This window comes from Hippopotamus amphibius, chromosome 11, assembly GCF_030028045.1.
Source record: "Hippopotamus amphibius kiboko isolate mHipAmp2 chromosome 11, mHipAmp2.hap2, whole genome shotgun sequence".
NCBI classification, from domain to species: Eukaryota; Metazoa; Chordata; class Mammalia; order Artiodactyla; family Hippopotamidae; genus Hippopotamus; species Hippopotamus amphibius.
In genome coordinates this window covers 12,612,190-12,636,194 of record NC_080196.1, presented here as the reverse complement: position 1 = coordinate 12,636,194, position 24,005 = coordinate 12,612,190, and the positions used below count along the sequence as shown (strand labels likewise).

The 24,005-nt window shown below is 45.0% G+C and overlaps 1 protein-coding gene across 9 annotated transcripts in view; it reads left to right on the top strand.

Annotated features, from left to right (window-relative positions):
- Positions 1-1,870: 1,870 nt before the first annotated feature.
- ATXN1 (ataxin 1) overlaps positions 1,871-24,005 on the top strand; it is a 382,604-nt gene continuing 360,469 nt past the window's right edge. For 2 of the 9 annotated variants that reach the window (XM_057700107.1, XM_057700108.1), the window contains exons 1-2: positions 2,931-3,118; positions 11,102-11,216. The gene's annotated coding sequence lies outside the window, so the exon portion shown is untranslated. The other 7 variants (XM_057700110.1, XM_057700115.1, XM_057700109.1 and 4 more) reach the window with 6 other exon arrangements.

Below are 24,005 nucleotides of genomic sequence, written 5' to 3'. Positions count from 1 at the left end.
TTCTGATTCAGTAGGTCTGGGGTGGAACTCTCATTCTGAATGTCTAAAAAGCTTCCAGATGCTGCTGGTGCTGCTCTGAAGACTATGCTTTCAGAACCAAGATGTGATATGTAATTATATGATATAAAATGTACTTGATAGGCCATTTTAAACCTTCAAAAGTAGACATTATCAAAACAGGGAAATAGATTTGAGTGTGTAAGCAATGCAGAACCCAGATTAGGAGCAAGGCTCAGCAGGCCTTATTTTTCAATTTCCTTTCATTTCAAAGTTCGACTTATGCTTGTACGGACATAGTATCAGGTTTATGAATAGGAGCATAGTACTACATCTTTGCTTACTGGTTTCTTGAAAACCCTGCTCTTCTTTCATTGAGTTTTTATTTGCACGAGAAAGTATTGTTTTTAGAGAATTAGGGCCAGTTATTTGTTGATTGTACATTTAAAATTTTGCCATCTGAAACTACAACATTTCAGTACTAAAGGTAATGAAACTATCATAAGTATTATGTTTACCTTGGACCTTGCAGGAAGAAATAGTTACAGACTTTAATGGCAGTTTATGGCTTTAACCTTAATGGCCAAGTAAGTAAATGACACAGTTTTTATTAATTGTTCTTACTGTCTGGGTAATAAACATATTTCGCTTCCTTGAGGGAACATTTAAATTAATTGACTAACTCTAATCTGAATTATGTGTTTTAATTTGTTTAAGGCTGTTAAAATAAATTAACTGCTTGCATCAGTATAATAATGAAAATATTAGCTTTTTTTTACCCCAAATTCTCTAAATGTAAGATGTCTAAAAATAGAGTGGAGGTGGATTGGACAGTCTGCAGATTAGGAGTTGGAATGAAAACATCTCAGTTAAGCCAAAAACATGGCAACCAATATTTTCTGTTATAAAAATATTTTAGATGAATTTATTTTTCTATGAAAGCTGTCTGAAACTGAAAGGAATAGCAGAAGTTCTCTGTTTATTCACAGGCCAGTAATAATAATACCTGCTTCACAAAGCATACGTCTTTTCAGTACAGAGCCAACAGCTTCTGCTCCTTTGAGAAACCGGCTCTGCCAAGTGGGGGGAAAGAGATTATTACCCGGTTATGTTCTGAGATATTAACCTTCACCTTGATAATGCTTGTCAACGAACACAACGCCAGGCAGAGCCTTTTCAGGAAACTGATTTTACTTGTCCACTAGAGGCTGTAATGAGACCAGCAATGTCACTTTAGACCAACCCGGGGCTTAAACGGTAACCATCACTGACTTTTAAGTGGAAAAAAAAAAAGTTGTAGAAACAGTAAACACTAAGCAGTAGTAGTAGTTCTTTTAAAATAGCCATGTATACGTGCATGGTATTTCAAAATGTGAGAAAAAAAATTATTTCCGGGGCTCTACACCTTCCTAGTTAGGATGCTTATTTTTATTTCTGCAGCACCTTGGCTGTATAATACAGTTGTTTAAAAGCTGACACATTTCTCTTGGTCACTCTGTATCCTGCTTCAGCTGGTGACTAACCATTAGGTCATAAGTAGATTCAGCCAAAAGGTTTCTCAAATACAACTTCCAGTCAAGTGGAGGCTTCCAAAGAAAAACTTACGTGGAAGGATCATATTTCTAGACACTTGGTTCTAAGCACCTGAAAGAGGTCAAATGCTGCCCCGACACCTACCGGTCTTCCAGAATTATCTGCAGCCAGGAGAACACCGCACTGAGCTCCCTTTAGCATGGCCGTGCCTTCTTTTCCTCCAGGTGCCACACCTGTTGGCCAGGTACCACCCCTCCAAAGAAGAGTCCTTCCCTTCCAGCTACCTCCTGGCGGTGGTACCCGTGGAGGGACGGGGTGGCGAGGAGTTGAGAACCGCACTTAACAATTGAGTCCAGAGGAAGTTCTGCGGCGCAGATTCACGAGAACTGCCATCTGATGCTCGGTTTGCTTTCTCTATCTCCTACACTGGTTACCTCATTTCCGATGAAATTAAGGATCCCGAAGGAGCGGCGAGAGGAGTGCGCGGGTCGTCTACCCAGGCTAGAGCAGGGTAGTTCCATCCCCAAGGCAGATGTCCGGACCTGCAGAAAGAGGAGAGCAGGGAGGTCACCAGTTTTCACAGGCAGGAAAGGTGAGGGTGCACGTGCAGACAGGGGGACCCTTAAAACTTTCCTGAGCTGCACGCCAAGGCAATCCCCGCGCCTCGGTGGGCCGGGTTCCGGAACGCTGAGGCCAAACAGGTTTGAGGGTTAACGTGCGTGAAGATGGGAGTCAGCCCTCTTAGACGCTGCTCCGCGCGCCCGGGAGGAAGGGCACGTCGGGATCGGAACTGGCCCACCTCCCCTCCCACCTGGGGTATTTCCTGGGCCCCGACTCGCAGCTCGACAGCCCTCCGAGAGTCCTCCAGGGTGCCTGAGTTGCACCCCGCTGTCGCTCCGTCCCCTCCAACTAGATGCAGGGACCGGGGAGGCGCGCGAGGACCGACCGGTCACCGCTAAAATTACCTCATCGCTTCAGCTCCCCGCCCCTTTCCCAAACCTGGAAGAGCTGTCCCCTCCGGCCCCGGGCCACTCCTCCCACCCCGCGCCCCCCGATCCCTAGCCGGCCTCGGGGGAAGCGCGCCCGCCTCCCCGGAGGCCGCCGAGCCCGGGCAGCGCGCACCGAAGGGTTAAGGGCGCGGGCCGGCCGCCGCGCCGTGCGCTCGCGGTGCTCAGAGCGGCTCGCCCCGCCGCCCGCCGCCCGCCAGAGGGTGCCCCCCCGCCCCCCCGAAGTCGGATCCTTGAGCTGCGGCGGCGGCAGCCAACTGCTCCATATTTGGCTTCGATTACACATTTACATACTGGAGCGAGCGAGCGAGCGCGAGAGAGCGCGAGGGAGGGCGGGCGGAGGGAGGGGGGAGGAGGGAGGGGAGAGGAGCGGGGGGAGGAGGAGGAGGAGGAGAGAGCAGAGTATACCGCAGACATCATTTCTACTACAGTGGCGGAGCCGTACAGGACCTGTTTCACTGCAGGGGGATCCAAAACAAGCCCCGTGGAGCAGCAGCCAGAGCTACAGCAGCCGCGAGACACTGTTTCTCTCCCTCTGCCCCCCCTTCCCCACGCAACCCCAGGTCCATTTACACTTTACAGTAAGTGGCTATTTTTTTTTCTCCTCTGATTCTTTCTCTCCCCCCTCCCCCATCCCCTTCTCCCCCGATTTAGATTAAGATCCCCCCCCACCCCCGCTCTCCCGAGAGGGGCAAAAGCAACAACCAGCAAACAAACCCCAAACCCCATTCGGCGGCACGGAAAACAGCTGGAAGAGGAGCAAAGGACATCGACGCGTTGTGTTGTGGTGTGTGTGTGTGTGTGTGTGTGTGTGTGTACATACACCCTTCCCCGGCTCCAGCCTCCCGGGCTGACATCCCCGCTCAGGGCCCAGGGACAAGCAGCAGGAGGGCTGCAGGAGCCGGGTGGGCGCCCGCCGGGCGAGGGGGCGCGCCCGGGCTGGGGGCGCGGGCGGGTGGGGAGAGCGGCGGCGGCGGCGCCCCGCTACGGCGGCTGTCGGTCCGGCCGCGAGTGCGGAGAGCCATGTCCTCCTCCCTCGGGGGGACGTGGGGGGCTGGGGGGGGACCAGCGGCCGGGGGTCGCGCTGCCCGCTCCTCCCGCCGCCCCCTGCTCACTCTTCTCCCCGAAGAGGGAGGCGCGAGCGAGCGGGTCTGGAGGAGGGCTGGGCTTCCCCGCTGGGGCCGCCTGGCCTCGGAGCCCCGGGGCTGGGGTCTCCCCGCGGAGGCCGACCTGGCCGAGCGTGCGGCTGCGGACCCGGGGGGACGGGGGGTCCGGGCCCGCGGCCCGGCCGGGACTTGGCGCGCGCGGCCGGGCGCCGGGAGCGCGGGGGGCGCCGAGGGGTGGGCGCGGGGGGAGCGGGCGTGCGGGGCCGGGAGCGCGGCCGGAGTGGCGGTGGCGGCCCTGGCTGCCGCCGCCGCCCTGTTGGTACGGCCGCTTCCTGATCATGTGCAGCCGCCGCCGCCGCCCGGAGCCGGGAGCCCGCGAGCGCCCCAGCCCGGGCCAGCAGCACCCGCGGCCGGAGCCGAGGAGCCGCGGCAGGCGCTGCCCTGCCCGCGCCGGGGAGTGAACGGCTGTGCGGCTGCTGGGAGGGTGAATGAAGCCGGGAGGAGGGGAAGGAGGCGGCGGCGGCGGAGGAGGAGGCGCTGAGCGGGATGGGATGCGCCCTGGAGCCCGGCTGCTCGCTCACTCTGGGCCGGGCCGGAGACTCCGCCACTCCCGCGGCCGCCGCCGCCGCCGCCGCCGCCGCCGCCGCCGCCGCCGCCTCCTACGTGGTTCCAGCGCTGCGCGCAGGCCGGTCCCGCAGGGGGCAGGGCAGGGGGCCGGCCGGGCGGAGCGCGAGGTGAGGCGGCGGCGGAGCGCGGCGTGAGTGCGGGTGGCAGAGTGCGTGTGCGTGTGAGTGTGCGCGCGCGTGGGGAGGGGGCGGCCGGGGCCGGCGCGTGGGGAGGGGGCCCGACCCCTCCCGCTCCCCTCCCTGCCCCCCCCCCAGCCCTGAGGCCACCTTCCTAAACTCCGCGGCGGGTGCTTTCATTTTATTTCAGGCCACGTAGGGGGCTGCCTGGAAGCCATGGAACAATTCAGGTTTTCTAGGGAGACTGAGCAAGAACCTTAGCGGGGGGTGGAAGTAGGGTGGTGGTGGAGATCCTGCCAGAAAACAAACAAACAAAAATCAGTTTCTGAGGACTGTGGGGTTCGGTTCAATCCCGTGGCTGCTTTTGTTTTGTTTTGCTTTCTTAGTATATAATCCTACAGATAAGAGGGTAGTGTAAATACTTGGGGAGATTGGGAAATTGCTGAAGAGTAGTAAGGGCAAAAAAAAAAAAAAAAAGCCAGTCGGAAGCTGGTTATATAATGCGCGATGTGGCTAAAGAGAACGGCAAGCTATTTTTATTTTGTTTACCGTATGCTGTGCAGTAGGGACTCCTCCAAACTGGTTCTGTCCCCGAAGAGATTCTTCGCTTCCGTGTGAGAGCCACAGGATACAATTAGCAAAATTAGGAGACCCCATTACACCCACAGAATAAAAACGAATGGCTTAGAGTGGCATACTCCGTGCACATCCTGCTGCATGCACGGGAATGTGTGTATGCAAATAAGTTCTCCTTTGGCAATCTCGTAGTCACATCTCAATGACATTTGTGTTTTATAATGCAGGCTGTTCTTAATATTTAAACATCGTCGTTACGTATCGCTCACAGCAGCGGGTAGTTACTTGAAGGTTATTTTTAGGCACAGCTAGTTACTCTTTCGACACTGTTAGCTAAGCCATTTCATTTGGGTTTCTGAGGAGCCCAGCAGTTGCTAGAAGCCCCTGTCGTAAGCCCACCGTGTGGTTTATTTGGTGGGTGATGGTAGTTTGACACTTGAGCATTTTCTGGAATGAAGCGTTTGCCTGAGGAAACCACAGAGAGAAGGATGAGAAAATCCTGCACATGAACTCTTGGAAAGGGATTGCACCATAACGGCTAATGCTCTGGCATTTAATCTCCTCCGATTTCCCTCTGACTGTGCCTGCATCAGTCAATATTTTAGCAGCCTCACAGATAAATGGGCTTGAGTGCCACCTTCTACATAAAGCAGAGGTTGCAGGGCTCCCCCTGAACCTTCTGCCTGCCTGCCTTTCTCATCTCGTAGATACCTGTCAGCGGGTGTAGGTTTTCGGTGCACTTACTCCAGTTCTGATCACTCATGTAATTAGATCAGGCTGCCATGGCAACAGACGGTGTTCCTCCGTCCATTCAGGTGGGTTTGTCTTGTGCCTGGACTACTCCCAAGTGTTTCAGGCACAGTATTTGTGCTGCCCCAGCTAGATGAGAGACTTTACTATTTCAATCGCATCTTCTTTCTGTCATTTTTGGATGGCAAACACTGAGAGAGGCTTCTACTTACTCAAGTTTTATAAAGGAGACCAACAAGCAGCTCTTACTGGATGCCCTATGTAAATGCATCTCCCCAGACAGTGAAAGGAGCCTGACAATCCTGCTGGTGTTTATTGTGAATAGATCAACAAGTATTTGGTACTTGTTAGAAACCATTCAGAGCTGACTAAAGCAACATTTCTTTTGCAGTCTGTCTGGTGCCTTTGGCCTTGCAGGCACTTAACCCTTTCAAGTGCAAAAAAGACCTCATCCTTTAGAACTCAGGTTGCCAGTAGTGGAGACTGGTTTTTAAAGGATTTATTCAGCGGAAGTCATTTGTTTGAGAAGGATATCCCCGTTGTCAAATTTGAAAAACTTTATGGCCATCATAATAACAGAAAATGCTACTGACAGTAGGCAGTCATTCTGAATGTATTCATTCTGAAATTGGATTTCTTGGCCAGGATCCTTACCTTTGTGGTGGTAAATTAAGAGATTTTTGTCTCGGATAAGAGATGATACAGGCCTATAGCTAGTGGACTGATAATGTGTGGTGCTTTTGCACAATACTTTGTACTCTATTTTGGGATATAATTATAATGAGCATTTAATAATTTAGAGGACAACATTCTGCTCTTTGCATTAGGGGACCACCGAAGCCTAAGCAGAGAAAAATAATACTGTCAGGGGCAAAAAAAGGAAAGAAAAGTAGCTTTGGTTGCTGAAGCTCTGTCACTCAGGCAATCCAAATACGGGGGAGCATTTTAATATCTCTGATATTTGAAAGAAAAAAAATTGAGAATAATAATGTCTTGATGTCCTTGTGACCCTGCCAGTCAAAGTTTGCAGCTTTACAGCCTCATAGCTAAATTGGTAAATCCTTTTTTTCCCTCTGGGGCTAAGATTGAGAGGGTTACTCTAAGCTCCTCACAGGGAGTTTATGAGTTTCTACCACTTAGTGAGTTTATTCAGTTGGTAACGTGATTGTGACCTGTTCAGATCCAGGGTTGCTGTGTTTAAAACAAGCCATTATTTCTAGAAGGTAAACAGACGGGGCAGGCAAGGATATAAAATAAAGCGCAGAAGTTTAAGTTTTACATGACACCTTGGAGGTCCAGGGTTACATTTTACAACATACAGAAAATTGCTTTACTTGCAGACAACGTGAATGTGTGTTTTTGAGTGCACAAATAAATTCATGCTAAAATACGTATGAAAAATGTACTTGATTGGAAACTGTGAAAGTCACTATTTTCCCTTCTGGATTTCGTTTTAAGAGGGTTTGGTAAACAGAAGTTATACTTTATCAGAAATATTATAACTAGGCTTCCAGGCCTCTGACTTGTCTTTTACTCTTGGAGAAAGATTCAAGAACAACTCTTTAGCCACCAGATTATACATGAAATGTCTGTAGCTGGCCTTACTTTTCAGCAGACCTGACACAGTTGTCTGGGAGTCCTGGGAAAGGCCAGCCTTAAGAGGTTATTAAAATATGAATAAGCGTGTTTCTGTGACTCCTGGTTTTGTCGTCGTTACAGCATTTAAGGATTCACATTCCTTTTGTATAATGTGCCTTTATTTTTTTTCCATTCTGAAATGTGAAGTGGATTTTCTGTTTGCACTTACCTTGAATGACAGTTTTGATGACTAACGCATGGTAACACCGGCTCATTTTGTTTCCTATGAGAAGTTAGTCAATAAACATGTTTTTACTAAAAGCCTGAAATTTAGTGAAGATAGGAGTGAATGTTAATTCTTTAAACTATAGTTGTCTGCAACTAACACATAGTTTAGACTCTGAAAAGCTTAAATACTTCTTGCATGTGTAAGATGACATAGTACAGCAAGGCAGAATATTACTTTTATGGGGGAAACATGAGTTGATTTCCATTGCTTTATATCTTTTGCTATGTGCTGCTTAACTGCTTCAAAGAACAGATTTAGTTCTGCTCATACTTCCGAGCTTATCAGAAGCAGGCTCTCCTTATTTTGTGAAAAGCATTGAAAATAAGAAATCACAGAAATCCCAATAGAGATAATAATTTCTGTTCTAGGGCGTTCCACACAGGACTGCCCTTTTTTCTCAGAAAGAATTTTGTAGTCCTCAGTTATGCTGTTCAAATTTGAGTTTCATTTAATTCAGTTTAATAAAATACGCATTCAAAATTTCTTTAAGAGGTAATATAATAATGAATATACTCCATGATAGTTTTAGAGAATATTTTCAAATGTTGTCTGAAAGAGTTGTAACTGGATCAAGGTTTTAAAAGTATGTAAATGAAAAAAAAAAGTATGTAAATGCTTAAAATTGCAGGAGTAATAAAAACATTTAGGTAAATAATCTTTATTGGTGGAAACAGTTTTCAGAAATGTCTTCACTATTTCATAATTTATGTATCTTTGTCTTTATCAGTGTAGTAATATATTTTATACACCTTATAAATCTGAAGTTTGTGGGCTAATGTACTATAAATTTGTGTACTACCTATTACAATCTCAAATGCACTAAAACACGTTTAGAACTATTAAAGACAAAAAAGCAACATGCATTATATTCTCTTTGACATATTTGATGTGAGCAGAACTGTTTCACTGATTTTTTTTTTTTATAACTTTTAATGCATCCCATTTGTGGAGTAATGAAAATGCAATGGTAATGGCAGTAACGTAAGCAAAACTTGTATCCTAAACCTGAAAATTACTTTTCAGAAAATTCATTGTAGTGTAATCACAATTTGAAGCTTCAGGGGGCAGAGATTCCCCTGATGATGGTGTTTGGATTCAGGCTAAGAGGAGCTCCTCCGCCCCCCGCCCCCGCTTAGGTGCTCTCTAACAGACACGTTTTGAATGAGTTATTTAGCAGAATTTTTTAGTGATAATTGTCATAGCTGCTAAGCTGTAAACATTTATGCTTCTAACATTCAAAGAAAATGTATTTTTCCTGTCACCGTGTAGGCAAATTTTCTTTTATTGCACCCTTAGCTTTGGCCTACTCTCCCTGAAGTATTTATATTATGTCCTGTATCTGTATTATTTATGTTATCGCCTCTTTACTGACTGTCACATCAGTATTACTTAGGCCATCTTTCTGTCTCCCACTATTAATAGTATGTTATGTTGCTCTGCTGTGCTTTTTAAATATTAAGGATTCCATTTTTAGCAGATATATTGTATAAACAGTGTATAGGCTATTTTCTTGTATGTTGTTTGTAGGTTTTTTCAGTGAATCCACTCTGCCTTGCTTTTATTCTTGTGTTTCTTCTTTCTAATGGAACACAGCAAGTTATGTTAACTCTTTGAGTTACTCTAACTGGTGTAGCAATACAAATGCTTTTGAAATAAGTAGGCATACCAATGCACGAGTAAATTAATATTTTACAGCATTTGCATCATGTTTGACTGTTCTCTGCACTTCAGCAGAATAGGAGGAGACTGTAATTTGGACTCTATAAAACCTTATCTGCCAGGTGATAGGTAAATAGGATGGTGTGCACACATGTCAATACACAAGCCAACACTCTCAACTGTTAGCTCATAAAGCAAGCAGTCTGCAAATCCATGGTACCTGCACTTTGTTTGAAAATGGTGATCAAGTATTTTGATGCTTCGTTTGAGATGTTACTAGATAAAACCAAAATCACCCCCCGTCCCAGCCCTTAAAACAAGTACTGTGTAAGAATAAATAGAATATTATGAGCTTCTATTTAACTTGGTCACTATTTATATTTGTAACTCAGCAAGCTTCTGAGTGGAGGGTTAGTGTCTTCCAAGGACTTCAGAGACGTTATAGTCTAGAACAGCTTCCTTCTTTCTCTACACTTACTGATGACATGTAGGGAAACCATGGCCTAGAAAACTTCCTTCTTCTGCATATCAGTCCCAGACATGCAGTAGATGCTTAAATAAATACTTGGTGAATGGATTAGCTAGAAGTAAGAATACTTTGGCTTCTGTTCATTACTTTGCAAAGTGTTGGAAAGCAATCGAAATTATTTTCCTTTCCAGCTGGGCTGTGCTCTTAAAAATAGTGAGTGTGTATGGATGAAAATAATCACGAGATGTGTTGCCATGTACCCAAGGATAATTGGCTCACTTACCTGTTTACAGATTATTCACATTGGAGATCATATTCATAGTTCCAGAATAGTTTCTTTCTGACACCCAATATAATCCTGGGCCTTCTCCTTCCTACTGTTACCTGGCGTGGGCTTAGGAAACCCAAACTAAATTTAAAACCAGCCTAAACAAATATGCAGATCAGCTCCAGTAATCAAAGGCTGAAAAAAATCAGTTCAGCAATGACTAGCTTGGGGGTTAGTTTATAATAACTGTGCTACTGATTTTATTTAATGTGGATAGTTGGGAACTGCCAGTATTTAAGAATATGATTTGAAGAGATAGGGCTGGAAACTATGTTTAGCAGATGGAGTCCTCAACTTCTTCCATTTCTATGCATAGGTCTTTACCTCACAAAACCTACTACAAGCACCAAGCTCCCTGATGGAAAGGTATATGGAAGATTCATTCATTCTCTCTTTGATTCATCCATTCACACATTCAGTCATTCATTATACAGTGGATAATTTTTACTTAAACATGCTCACGATGTAGCAGAATGAAAATCAAGTAGACATACATTCTGTAATTAAGTCATTTAAAGTTTTGTGGAAAGTCTAGTGAGTATATGCATAGTTAAAAATTTTTTTTCTGCATTCAATTCTTTTTTCTATCCTATTAGACTGCAGTGCTAATAACTGGGCTCCGTTTCCTGATTGTGCCTCAAAGTTGCATGTTGATAGTAAGATATGCCTCGTGAAAATTAGGCTCTGGCTCAGTTACTATTCAGTCCATGCCCACCTTCACCTGACAGTCCTGTGATTACCAGCATGTGTTTATGAGGTGATTGGTTAAAATCATTAGAGAAAAGAATGACAGTAGTTGGCTCAATTGGGAAGACCAAGCTCTTAATTTGATTGAAGGGATGACTTTTTTGTGTGTTGGCCTCCCTCTGAGCCCTGTTGAATAAAACCAGACCTGCCTTTGGAGCTGGCTGGTAGCTGTGTAATCCTCATAAAACAATGCAAAATTTGTTGTTCTTAAAGTTTAGATTTCAGTGCATGGGTGCCTTCAGGTGGAATGATTGTTTAAAGCCATTTGCTCTGTTTCTCATTTTGGATTTCCTCTTCTGCACCCCCTGGACCATTGCAGGAGGATCGAGCAACAGATCACCAGGGTGGTGCATTCAAGCTGCAGATTTGTCTGTCATCTTTGGACAGCAGGCTCCTCCTCCACGGCCACTGCAGGGAAGTGCGTCACCCATCAGGTGAGAGTTTTGTGATGCTCTCTCCTTTCCATCCCTGAGGATAAAGTCTGACCTGGGAAAGTCGCCTTCTAGCCATACTTTAGCACTTTGTAGACTAAGATCATTGTCTTTGCAGATTGTATTGTGTGGGAAATTGCGAAATCGCCAAGAAAGGATTTTTTTTTTTAACGCTCGGATTAAAGTGTCTCTCTTTTTTGATTTATTTGGTTTTAGAAGTCTTCTACCTCTGACTTTGTAGATGTTTGATTATTGTGTTAGGCTTGAGCCTGATCATTTTAATTATCACCTGTACTTAAAGCCGGTGTGAATGTTTGCTACCAAACGGTTCTCTGAAGTCATGGTTTTAATGTTTTAGGTTGTTGTTGTATTATGACCCTTGTATAGGGAGATGCACTTGTGTGTTCGGTAGCAACCCGTAGTTGTTGGATCTCGAATTTCGCCGTGTCTGTTTGGCTTTTACAACTTCCTGATTTCTTCGTGTACAGTAAATTTTTCTGACCAGAAGAGTCACGCAGACACAGGGTGGATGCAGGGTTGATGACTCATGGTTCTCTGTTGAAGGGAAGACAAAGAGGAGACTGCCTAGATGGAATCAGGAGAGCATGGAAGTTAGTTAGAAGTTGGGGCAGTAAGGGCTTGGGAACACTGGTATTTGCAACTGGAGGAGATTGTGAAATAGATCCCCTCTTTCTGTTTGTCTTGGGAGCAGTCCTGCTCCAAGCTGTGGAAATAGACTAGTTCAGAAGTTCCCGAGCCTGGCTGGGCACCAGAATCACCGGGAGAGGTTAAAAAGAAAATAGAATAGGGACTCCGCCCTAGACCTACTGAATCAAAAGGAACCTTAACGGTCTTTTGGAGTCATGCCTGATGTTCCCTGGCTTTGGCAAGGGCTGGATCCGGTGGTCTCCGGGCAGTTCTTCCCGAGTTATGTTCTGTTTCCTTACTTGGTGAGATGCACAGTCCACTTTTATCAAACCTCACATTACAAGACTCTGGATTTTCAGCTAATGTTTAAGAGGTGAATACTTGCTTTATCAAAATGTTTATTTTGAAACTGATTCACTAGATCTCTTTAAATAAAGAGAACCCCCCCCCCCCCCCGCCCAAGATCCAGTTTTAAGTTCCATATAAATTCCATGGTATCTGAGATCAGAGCGTGGGGCTCTGGAACAAGCCTATCTGAATTTAAAATGCGGAGCTGCCGCTGTGACCTTGGATAGTTGTGTAATGTTCCTTTGCCTCAGTTTGTCCACATGTAAGATGGAGATAATATTAAAACTTTCTCTAGGGCTGCTGTGAGGATGGAATGATGTAATATTTGCACACTGAGCAGAATAGTACCTGGTATATGATCCCTGAATGTAAGCTATCACTGTGAACATGTGACTTGTCTTGACAGGGTGATTGTAATGTTCTTGTTTGGTGCTGGTTCCTCCTCAACCATACGTGACTCGGAATAAGTAAATATCCCTGTACCTTGGTCTTTGGACCAACACTGTAGACGTTTGCAGCCCTGGGCCTGTTATTTATTTTTCTGAATTTTGTGTTAGCCTACCTCAATTCCTGACGCAGGATGCCTGTGTATTGTTTTTATTTTGTAGGATGAACTGCTGAGTTGCAGGCATAAGTGAAGTTACTTGTGTTCTGAGTAAAGACACACACACCTGAATGACTGAAGTACTATGCCTCAGAAAGGGGGGTCAGTAAAGTCCTACTGGGGGGTGAGGCAGGGAGGGAGGAAGTTATCACACACATTATATCCTTGTGAAATATGGAACTGGGTACTTTACATATGGGCTGTGGGTTAGGGAGGCGTCTTTGAAAGGAAATAGAGTAACTGAAATTATGTGCAGAGGAAAGATCTACAAGTGTCAGCTCCATTGAAAGGGGTGCGATGTCATACTGCTAATTTCTCTCTTGGGGTATTATCCATTTTAGGCAGAAAATCCTCACGTAAGTTTGGGGGGAAGTAACTTAATTGCATTTGTGGTTAACACACATGCAATTCTTTTTTAACCTGTGATGTTTAAAGAGAGTCATGTGTTAAAACAGGAATGTCTCAAGAATTTTATTGTGAAAAAAACAGGCAGCAAACAGTCCTATCTCTTGGTCAATATGTGTAGCTTATTGAGAAGAGATCCAGGTTTTTATAGTATAATACATAATATAGTATATTAAGTGTCATAGGAATGCTCGTATTACTGACAGAGTAGTACAGAGTCACCTTGAGTTTTAAGCAGCTGACATTTCCTCGGATCACATTTAAAGGAAGCTTATAAGCATTAGCTAAACATTTTGCATAAATAATGGCCTTATTACAGTCCTCACAATTGATGGCTAAATGTGAGCAGGGAAGCAGTATCGTTCACGTTGTACTCTGTTGTAGTCATTCATTATTTTTTAAAAATAAAACGTAGATTGCAGTTATTTCTGGTTCTAGCGATTTTATCAATATCATACAGCTATAGCAAGTTATGACCTACCTCGTTCACAGGCGCTGTCTATGTAAAGAAATGATTCATTCATTTATTCACTGTGTATTTTTTTTTTACGACTGCACAGAGTGAGTAAGAGCTTCCAGAAGGAGGTTGTATTCTTCATGGTCAAGTAGGGGAAAGAAGAAATGCTCTGAAATACCTGATACAAAGCAGAATGGGGTGCGTTGGACTTACTGGGGTGGGTCTAACACAGAAGGAATTCAGAATGATGCTGAGTAGGATGCTAGGGAAGGACTTGGAGGAGGAGGGACCATTTGAGTTGAACTCTGAAGGCGGGTTAGCATTTCTGTGGAAGAGATGGATAGAGCGGGAGGATGACCGTTTCAGGGTGGCTGGGCCGTAGCAAGCAAGTGCATGGTATGTGATCGATGAGGCCGTTTTGGCGGAAGCCCAGGTGCTGGTGGACATCTGAGTTGCTGGAGTCTGGCAGACCGTAGAGAGTTTGGGAATAAGATTGCCGAGAGGTCTGGTCCAAAGATGAATTTGGAGGAACCGTTGGCATAAAAGTGATCTTTGAGATTGGGCTTTGGGTTCTTGTGCCTGGCGGGAAGTTTGACAGGCAGGCAGGATGAGTATATTTCAGTGATGACGTCAGCCAGGGTGGAATATGCAGAGGGAAGTAAGAGGCAGAGGAGGCAGCAGAAATGGAGCATTGGTGTGGCACACCTTTGTAGGTTTCCCGTTTTAAGACCTGGGGTGGAGGGAGGATGGAGAAATTGGGATGATGCAGGGTGGGTAATGGGGTGGGGCGGGGGGGCTTCCCTAGATGCTTAGGCACCTTGGAAACTCAGGGCTGAGCTTCAGCTCAATGAAATCTTGTTGAAGCCTTTATTCTTTACGACCTTTAAAAAAATAGAAATGAGCTAATTTTAGCCAGATCTAATGTGTGTGTATGAAAATGAATGCTGCTTTTGAAATTCAGCGCATCAGTATCTCTTTTCATTTAAACAAATGATCCCTCTATTCCCCTCTAAACAGTTTTGTTAAGAAGATCTTCAGTGAAGCCCTGTACATATTAACAACAATTCCAGCTTTGCCTTTGATGTTTTCCACTGTGGATTTATTCGTCTCGTGATATGCGTAAATCACATTGTGCCACCTACTTGACTCTGGAGCGATTGTTCATTTGTGGCAATTCATTTACTGTACTTTGCTAAATCACATTAATATGGGTGTGTTTCATAACTTTAGTGGGGAACTCTTAAATGTAATGTGAGTGTGTGTGTATTTGCGTGTATATGTATATATATATTTGTATGTATATGTATATATTTCTAGCTTCTAACTACAGCTTTCTGAACAATTTGGCTTCTCATCTGTACTTTATAGAAAGTATACAAGAGGGAGGGGATATGGGGATATATGTGTACATACAGCTGATTCACTTTGTTGTACAGCAGAAACTAACACAACATTGTAAAGCATTTATACTCCGATAAAGATGTATAAGAAAAAATGTAGAGTTAGTGAGCCTTGGCTCTGGGGAGAAAGATCCTAAAACTACATGACTCAAAGTGAAGGAGACGCCTGGAAATTATCTGGTTATGTTGCTGTTACTGGGGAGTCAGTCTTAATATAATTAAGGAGTATTTGAGGAGTATTTAAGATTTTTTTAAACCTATTTCAATGGGCTGTCTGTATTCCCCTCAATGACCCAAAATGAGGCTGTCACTTACCTGCCTTTCGTGAAAGACAAGAAAGTTAGGACAGGCGTGACAGAGATTAAGAAAACAACTCAACTCCTCCAGGGGGCAGACCATGCTGTCTGCAAAGATTCAATGAACATCTAATGTGTAAGAGGCATTATGCCAGGAAGACGCTGAAGGAAATACGGAGATGATCAATAGTCCACACTTCTGTATATTAACTCTTTTAATCCTCACTTTGGGGATAAGTGCTGCTGTTATCTGCATTTCACAGGGGAAGAAACTGAAGCACAGGGAGGTTAAGTCACTGGCCCAAGACTGCTCAGCTATTAAGTGGTAGAGTCATGCTGGGACCCCAGCCTGTGTTCTTTTTTTTTTTTATTGGAATATATTTGCTTTACACTCTTGTACCAGTTTTTGAGGTACACCAAGGTCAATCATCTGTATTTATACACATATCCCCGTATCCCCTCCCTCCCTCGACTCCTCCCCACCCTCCCCGTCCCAGTCCTCCAAGGCATCATCCAAGCCTGTGTTCTTAATGGCTGCCAAGCACTGTCTCTCAAGCTCTCAGCCCCTTTCGTAAGGCAGGGTGTGCCCAGGAGCTGCATTTAAAGACCCATAGCAGAGGTGCGGCCGGCTCTCAGAGGTCAGGACCAGGGAAGGTTCATGGGTGATGAGCCCTCCTTTTCCAGGTGTGCCTGTCTGTTCAGGGTCACATACAGGCTGTCTTTGCGGTGTTGTTTCCCTTTCTTTCACTCTTCGTCCTACCTCCCTGAGATTCCTCTGCACTTTCAATAATTATTAATTGAAGAAAATGATGACCATGGCACATGCTTATCTGCGTTTCAGGGGATTGGCTTAAGTTGGGCTCCAAATGTTTGGCGTCCAGGGTCCCAGCGAGGTGATGAACTTTTGACTCCTGAAAGCGCTTCACTGGGTCAATGCTCAGCTTGCAAGGTTTGGCCAATAGGAACTATTTCTCTCTCCAGTTTGATAGGTGGTGGGTGGAGCCCATTCCAACTCGAAGAACAAAACCTGCAGTGAAAGGTGACGCCTAAGTCAGGGAGGCCATCGGGAAGCTCAGGGCTCCTATCCCCTCCTGCCACCCCCCCCCCACCCTCTGCCTCTCCTGTCCCTCCGCCTCTGGTCCCTGCCCCTCCCAGACTCATTTTCTCACCATCACAGGACCAGTGATGAATCTTAACCGACACATGTCAAAAGGATGGAGAAGAAAGATCATTTTTTCTCTTAACCTGCCCAGGGAAAACTATGTTTCTTTCTTACTGTTGAAGGAAAATTACCAATGTGGTGATCATTTTGTAACATGTAGAAATATCGAGTTACTCTGTTGTGCACTTGGATGTAACAGAGTGTTGTAGGTCAATTATGTTTCCATAAAAGAAAGAAAATTACCGAGGTTTTTTTTTTTTGTCTTCAGAGGCAAGTCTTGCTTTATAGATGCGCAGAACAGAAGCATTTGGGATTGACTCTCCATGCACTAGGCAGCCCCAGCCTACATCCCAGCTGTAATCATATGTGATGCATTTTATTTACAGATTAGGAGGCTCTGACTCTGACATATGACTAACGGGGAAGCTCCTCCCTTACAACAGTTGTATGTCATCTGCTTCAGAGAACTAATTGCTTGGCAATTCCCCTTTGGTAATTCCCTCTTTATTTTCTGATGAGTTACTTAACAGTGACGGGCTTGTTGAGCGGAGCGTGGAGTTTAATGTGTGCTCCAGAAACTCCACTGTAGGCCTGGGGGATATGTTTTTCGAATTCTGTTTAGCTTTACTGAAGGAACACTGAAACCATTATATGGCCTGTTAATATTTCACTCAATACGAGGTTAAACGCTGAGCAGTGTGCAGTTTTCCAAAAGAAATCAAAACCAGGCTTCTTTTTTTTTTTTTTACTGTGCCCCTGTGCATTCGAAAATTATTAAAAAGGAATTTAATATTTATAGAATGTTTAATGCTTTTTTTTTCAAAATAAGATTTCAAATGGAGTAGCTTTCCAGAACACCGCAACGTGAGTGGGGTGTGGTGGAAAGCTGTTGGTTTTGGGGAGATCGAGTTTCTTTTAACTGCCCTGCGGCAAGGTGAGATGGACCACGCGCTCTACCTTGCTGGGCCTCAGTTTCCCCATTTACAGTAATGAGAGCGGGTGAAAGAAATGATCCCTCAGGCCCCTTCTTTCTCCAGCACGGCACAGTTCCATGAATAGATTTTATTGCAATTCTTCCTCTCCGTTCTCCCCGCCCTCCCCCCCGCCAAGACCTTTGCTCTGTCAAACATCATTTGCTGTTGTTTGACTTTGTTCGGTTTTGTATTTAATTAGAATTTACATTTTCAGCTATTACGGTGTCATTATTTATAAAGTAAGTCATAAGGGATGCCTAAAATCATTTATCACCCCGTCTCTATTAGTTTCATACCTTACCGCTTCCACCGCTCCTTTTTCCTCTTGCTACCATGCCCCAAACAACATCCATTTCTGGAGTGGTTGTGTTATCACTGGAAGGAATCTTTTTGCTAATTATGGAATACTTTTTTTGTAAGGAGAATGCAGAAGCTCCGCTCTTCTCTGCAGTAGCATCAAGGGTCACATTCTGCTTTTAATTTGCAAGTAAAAATCTTTGGCTGTCGTTTGGTTTTACCTACAGGTGCAGATTGGAGGCTTGAGGTAATTCCTTTTTCCTTCTGCATCAACTTTCCCAATTGGTGTGCATAGCATTACCTTGTCCTATTGGTTCATTTGTAAACAGTTCATACTGATGTCTTTTGATTCATTGAATAGTGTTTTTTGACAGCCAGTACAAATAGAAGAGGTGACGTTTCAGTGTTTTGTTTTGTTGTTTTGTTTGTTTCATAGGCAGAGAGGAAGGGAAGAGGCAGTACGTAGGGTGGTTAAAAGTGAGGGCTTTGAAGATAGGGAGATGAAGGTTTGAATTCTGGCTCTGGATCCTTAGTTGTGTGGCCCAGGCCACATTTCTTAAATCTGTGATCCTCAGTTTTCTCATCTGTAAAGTAGGGATGATGACACCGTCTATCTTACAGGATTGCTGGAAGGATCAAATGAACATTCACTATATATTGCATATGGTAGAATATCAATATACAATTTTTAAAAAAGAAAGAAGGAAGGGAAAGGTATAGAATTGAAGGGCTGGGGAAAAAAACCAAGAGCAAAGGAATGAGTTGTGTTTTGGGGGGTTCTCAGGGTAGGATGAGCCCTTCAGAGCCCTTTTGTGGCCAGGTTTGAGTCCCAAACGAACCGTTGAAACTTGGGAGGGCCTGGACAGCCTCCCCTGATCTGGGTATGATGTTGCCTTGTAGGTCAATCTGCTCCACAGAAGAGGGTGTTCGCTGCTGTATAATGAATAGAAATATTACATTTTAAACGTCTGTTGCCTGTACTTTACAACAATAAGAGAAAAACCAATAAAAGCAGAAGTTCCCTTTGATTCCACCATCTCAGTCCATAAATCACAGTCACTGTTAGGTATTGTCTTTTAGTTCTTGACAATTTAACATATATCTTTTTTTCACTTTTGCTTTTTCCATTTAGTGTAAACATTCTCCTTTGCAGCCTACATTGTACAGTTATCCTTTGCAAGGATTGCATAATATACTCTCAAGTTGTTTTCTCTTAATTTAGGCTTTGTATTATTTGTGGACATTTGAGATTTCTAATTGTCTACTGTTAGAAAACTGCCGTGAATACCTTTGTACACTTAAGCATTTTCTTAGGATACAATCACATGAGAAAGCTTGTTCCTCGATAGAGGGGCCTTGCTCTGAATTGCTTTCTAAAAGGCAACGTTTACATTGTTCCCGATGATATATGACTGTATCTTGCTTCAACCTGATTAATTGTGGGGCTTAACTCTTTTTTGGCTAATTTAATAGGCTTTTTGGTTTTAAAATTCACATTCCTTTGATCCCTCTCAGCCACAGAACATCTCCATATGTGTTTATTGACTGCGCTTCTTTTATACAGTTAGCAAATGGGAGTCTTGATATTTTCTCATCTGTATCTATGAGCTCTCTGTGTGCTCTCGATATTGATCTGTTTTACAGGCATGTGTACTGCAGCTGTTTCCCCAGGCCGATTGTCTTTTATTTGGATTCTCTGACTTTTCGTTGTATGAAAGTTCAAGTTTTTGTGTGATGCCTCTCTTTTCCTCTGTGATTGTACCCAGGGCCAACCTGGAAGGATGAAGCGAGATTACCGCAGCTCATTCTGCACCAGGCCGGCGAGCGGCTCGGCTTGGCTGGAAGAGTTCTAATTCTCATCTGCCCACTGCTGCCCTTAGGAACCACTCCCTGCGGAAACTCCAGTGCTTTTCTACTGCTGAGGGCCCCTTTCTACTTCCTTTCCCACCTGCTTCTCACTCCTTGACCTTGATTCATCCTGGGCCAGTCTCCTAGGTGTCTCATCTCCTCTGCCCACCTTTGGGGTTCTCTGCCCTCTCTTGCTGACCTCCATTTTTCTCGGGGAACCCTGCCATGGGGGTCGTGCTGGAGGCCTGGCAGCCTCCCGCACGTGGGCTGGGAGAGATCAGTCAGGAGTTCTAGGCCTGGCGAGGTTGACCCCTCCTCCAGGGATCCTGGGTTGGGCTCTTCACATCTCCTGCTCACTTTGTCCTACAGGCCACCTGCAGAGGCGTGGGCCTCGTGGGTTTGATTTCCATCCAGATGAGGCTGAGGGGCTCGCTGCTGCCCGGCTTCCCTTGCTGTTGTAGCTCTTCCCTGGAGGGAGCCCTGTGGACAGGAGGGCGGGAGCGGTTTCTCGGGGAGGCTGGTCTCCAGGCCTGAACTGGGGCCAGTGGCCCCGCTGGGTTGCGGTGGTTTGGGATGTGCGGTCCCTTCTCAGTGGGCTTTTTTGATGTGCACTTGTTCTGGTCCAACCCATTTTCCTCTCTGAGGCCAGCATGAACATGGCTTACTCTTAGACATCTGTTTGTATCTCGGTCTTCCCTCCTTGGCTTTTCATCCAAGTTCTGAATCCTTAACCTGGCCCGGCAGGTTTGGGGCCCTGGCTTATCTCCCCGGCCCTGTCACTCATCTGTTGCCCTTTATTTGCTTCAGTCATTTAGTATTTCCTCCTTCAAAGTGCCTTGTCCTTTCTTATTAGGTTCCAGCGTTTAGTCATTCTGTCCCCTTCCTTGACATCCAGCTACCGGCCTCTATCTGGGTGGCTAACTGCCACATTCTTAGAATCTGGTTTTAGATACAGTTCTTTCCTCCAGGAGCCCTGGGGACCAGTTACACCTGTCGGGGCTCCCAGAGCCCCCTGCTGTTCTTCTCCTTTTGTGACATTTTGCATCTCTTTTCCCATCTCAGTGACAGCAGGGACAGCAAGGACCTCCCCCCTCTGCCCCCCATTCTTGGCATTTGGCACCCAGTAGGCCTGCAGTAAATGTAAGCATTTCCCCTACGATGTGGGTTTGTATGATGCAAATTGGGTGTAATTCCATCTATTTATATAGACTGTGACTTATAGGATTGTGGTCTGGAACCAGCCCTGGGGCCTAGTGGACCACAGTGGTGGAAAAAGCTGTGGCATCTGTTGGTTTGAATACCTTTGTGCATCAAACAATGGGCAATAAAGATGACCAAAATGTATAAGAGGGCTGTGCTCAGGAGAAAGGAAGGAGAAAGAAAAGCCTGAATTTTCTGGAACAAAAGCTATGTGGAACAGAGTGCTGGATTTGCTCAATGATATTTAAATTTTATAGCACTATGCTTATAACCACACGGAACACTATTATCACTGAACTTCAACACAGGAAAAAAAATTACTTTGTTTTTGAATGTCTAAAAGTGTCTTTCTTTGTAATGAAAAAATTCCTGTTGGATTTCGATTATGTGAGAGGATTCTTAGAAACATCGCTGTCCCGTGGGATGAATGAGTGGATTTGAGGTTCACCTCCTTAACATCTGTTCTCTGCTTCCGTCAGTCTCCCTTACTCGCTCTTGCGACCCTGCTCTCCAATTCAGGGGAAAGTTCTCGGTGGGATGATTTTCCCAAGGAGATCATTTTTATCTGGAAGAGAGACGTTTTGGAGTCTTAACCACGGTTGGTCAAGTGGAAGTAAAGCATGGACCGGGGAGCCCTGAAACCCACCCTCCTCTGCGTGACCCCGCCCAGGAGGAGTGGGGCTGGTGGGGTGGGAGGGCAGCTGCACTGTGGGGTCCCTGCCCCTTTGAGTTGACAGCTCTTCTCTCTTGCATGTGAGTTCGTCTAGAAGTTGCCCTGTTGGTGGTGGGTGAAAATACCTTTTCCAGGTAGTTGGCGTCCATTAGTCGTCACTAAGGGGAGGGTCTGTGTGCTTCTGATGGAGGTTCTGCCAGGTATGGAAAGGGGTCTGACATTAGAAACCAAGGCCTGGGCCCTTTGTCTGCTGCAGCGCCCCAAAGCCCTTTCTACTTTGCTCTGTTCTGGCAAATTCTAGGGGTGGGGGGCTGGCAGAAAGGACTCTGGATGAATTTTGTTTTGATTGTTCTTCTCCTTTGTAAGGCTTCAGTTCCAGTTCACCTCTGCAGCTGCCTCCCAGACCGTTGAGAAGGATGATCCCAAGTTGTGGCTTTTGTGGGGAGACAATCTTTCTATAAGGAGCTGGGAAAAGAGTGTTTCCCTTTTGGCTGCTGCCTCTGGTGCCTGATCTGAAGCCTTTCATAAGATTAGCAGGTTTTTTTTTTCCTTTTATAAGTGGTTATAGGCGCATAAGACAAGTTATCTATTATTTGTTGACAGGAGAAAAGATGATCTAGTTATTTACTTAGAAATTTCCTTCCATAAAATGTTGCTTTCTATTGCGTTTGAAGGAAATATAGTGATAACATCAAAGCCCAAATTTTGGTGTTTTATTTTGGCTTTCCTGTTCTATTGAAGCCTCTGTAACCCTTTGTACCTCTCTCTACTCTTCAGAAGGAACAGGTTATGTTTTTTTTCCATCTCAGAGTCATCCAAATGAACATGACTATTTTAACAATCTGTGTAAACAGATACAAAAAAAGGAGAAAGACTCTTTCTTTCTTCTCTTTCTTTCTTTCTTTCTTTCTTTCTTTCTTTCTTTCTTTCTTTCTTTCTTTCTTTCTTTCTCTTTCTTCTTTTTCTTTCTTTCTTTTCTTTCTTCCTTTCTTCCTCCCTTCCTTCCTTCCTTCCTCTTTATTTTTTTCTTTCTTTCTTTCTCTCTCTCTCTTTCTCTTTCTCTCTCTCTCTCTCTCTTTCTCTCTCTCTCTTTCTTTTTCCCCCTCCCAACAAGCTTTAGATCCATTTTGGTCATCCAAGAGATTAGAATAGGCCAAAGTGAGTAAGAAGCAATGCAAAATGAAGAAAAATATTTTCGTGTGTGTCCTTGAAACATGGGTCTTACCCAGGAGTATATGAGCCTTCTCTAAACAAAACTCTGGAAGTCACAGTTCATATCATTTTTAAGCCCTGGAGAGAGGGTTATTAATCTATGGAAATGAACAAATACTAGCTGTTTGCTATTCTGCTGTGCAGAGAACATTCAGTGACCTGACTAATCTCGGAGTTTCTTTCTCTAAATGCTACCCTTTTTACTCGTGGCCCTGAAGTCTCAGGAAACGATTTCCTTAAAAAATTTCTTTAAAAAACTTTTCCATTTTAAATGTGCAGGGTCTTCAAAGATTTCACCGGGATAAAAGTCCTGTGTTTTCCTGTTTCTCTCGTAGGACTGGTCACAACTACCCTTTTCTCTTGGCAGTGTTTTGTAGTCTGAGCCTCTGATTTAGTAAATACAGCCCTAAGGACCACAGTCATCTGGACCGTGTGCAGTGGCAGTGTGTCATGGGTCTCCCCTCAGTTGATAATAGCGTATCACAGGAGTCAGAGTGCCTTAGATGAATGGTTGCCTTTGGCACGCCTAATGATTCCTAGAGTAGAAAGTATCCACTTCATTTTCTGGAGGAGGGAGCAAAACCTAAGAGGTTGACAGATTTGCTAGGTTCCAGGGGCTAAAACACACATGGCCTGTGCTGTCACCCGGGTCTTCCGACTTGGGTGAAGTTCAGCTTTTTCTCCATCCCCTTGTGGAGCCAAGATCTCTCAGGCCTTATGCAGTTGTGTCTCTGAACTTGTAGACTGAAAGACAGGGCTTTGCTTCATTGAAGTGACCCAATAGAGCAGTTTTGAGATGGAGCTGGAAAGATGGAGAAAGACAAGCGTACAGCCCCTTGAATGTGCACCATCCCCTTTTACCCCTTGAAACATTTCCTTATAAATTTCAGCATTAGTTTTTGTAGTGCCTAAGCTTGAACTTGATGGATAGGTAGAGAGTGTTTTCTTCTGCAGCCACTGTGCCTTTAAAGTTGAGCTTCTCAAGATGTATCTCCTTTAATGCACCAGTGTCAGGTTAAAAACATCAGGAAATTGTATTGATCTCATCCATGGAATCTTGAAAATTGACACCATCTTCTCTGGGAAGTTCTTTCCTATGTGGATGGGAAGGCATTACAGTCGGATTGTTTCCATGTTGGTGGGTCCCTCCTGTCTTTCTGCTGGATGCTACAGAAGAAGATAAAGGAAGCTCACGCAACCCCCTGTGAATCAGATGTTTGCCTCCTGGTCTGGAGAGAGCCAGTGCTGGACACTGAGTTGCTTTCATG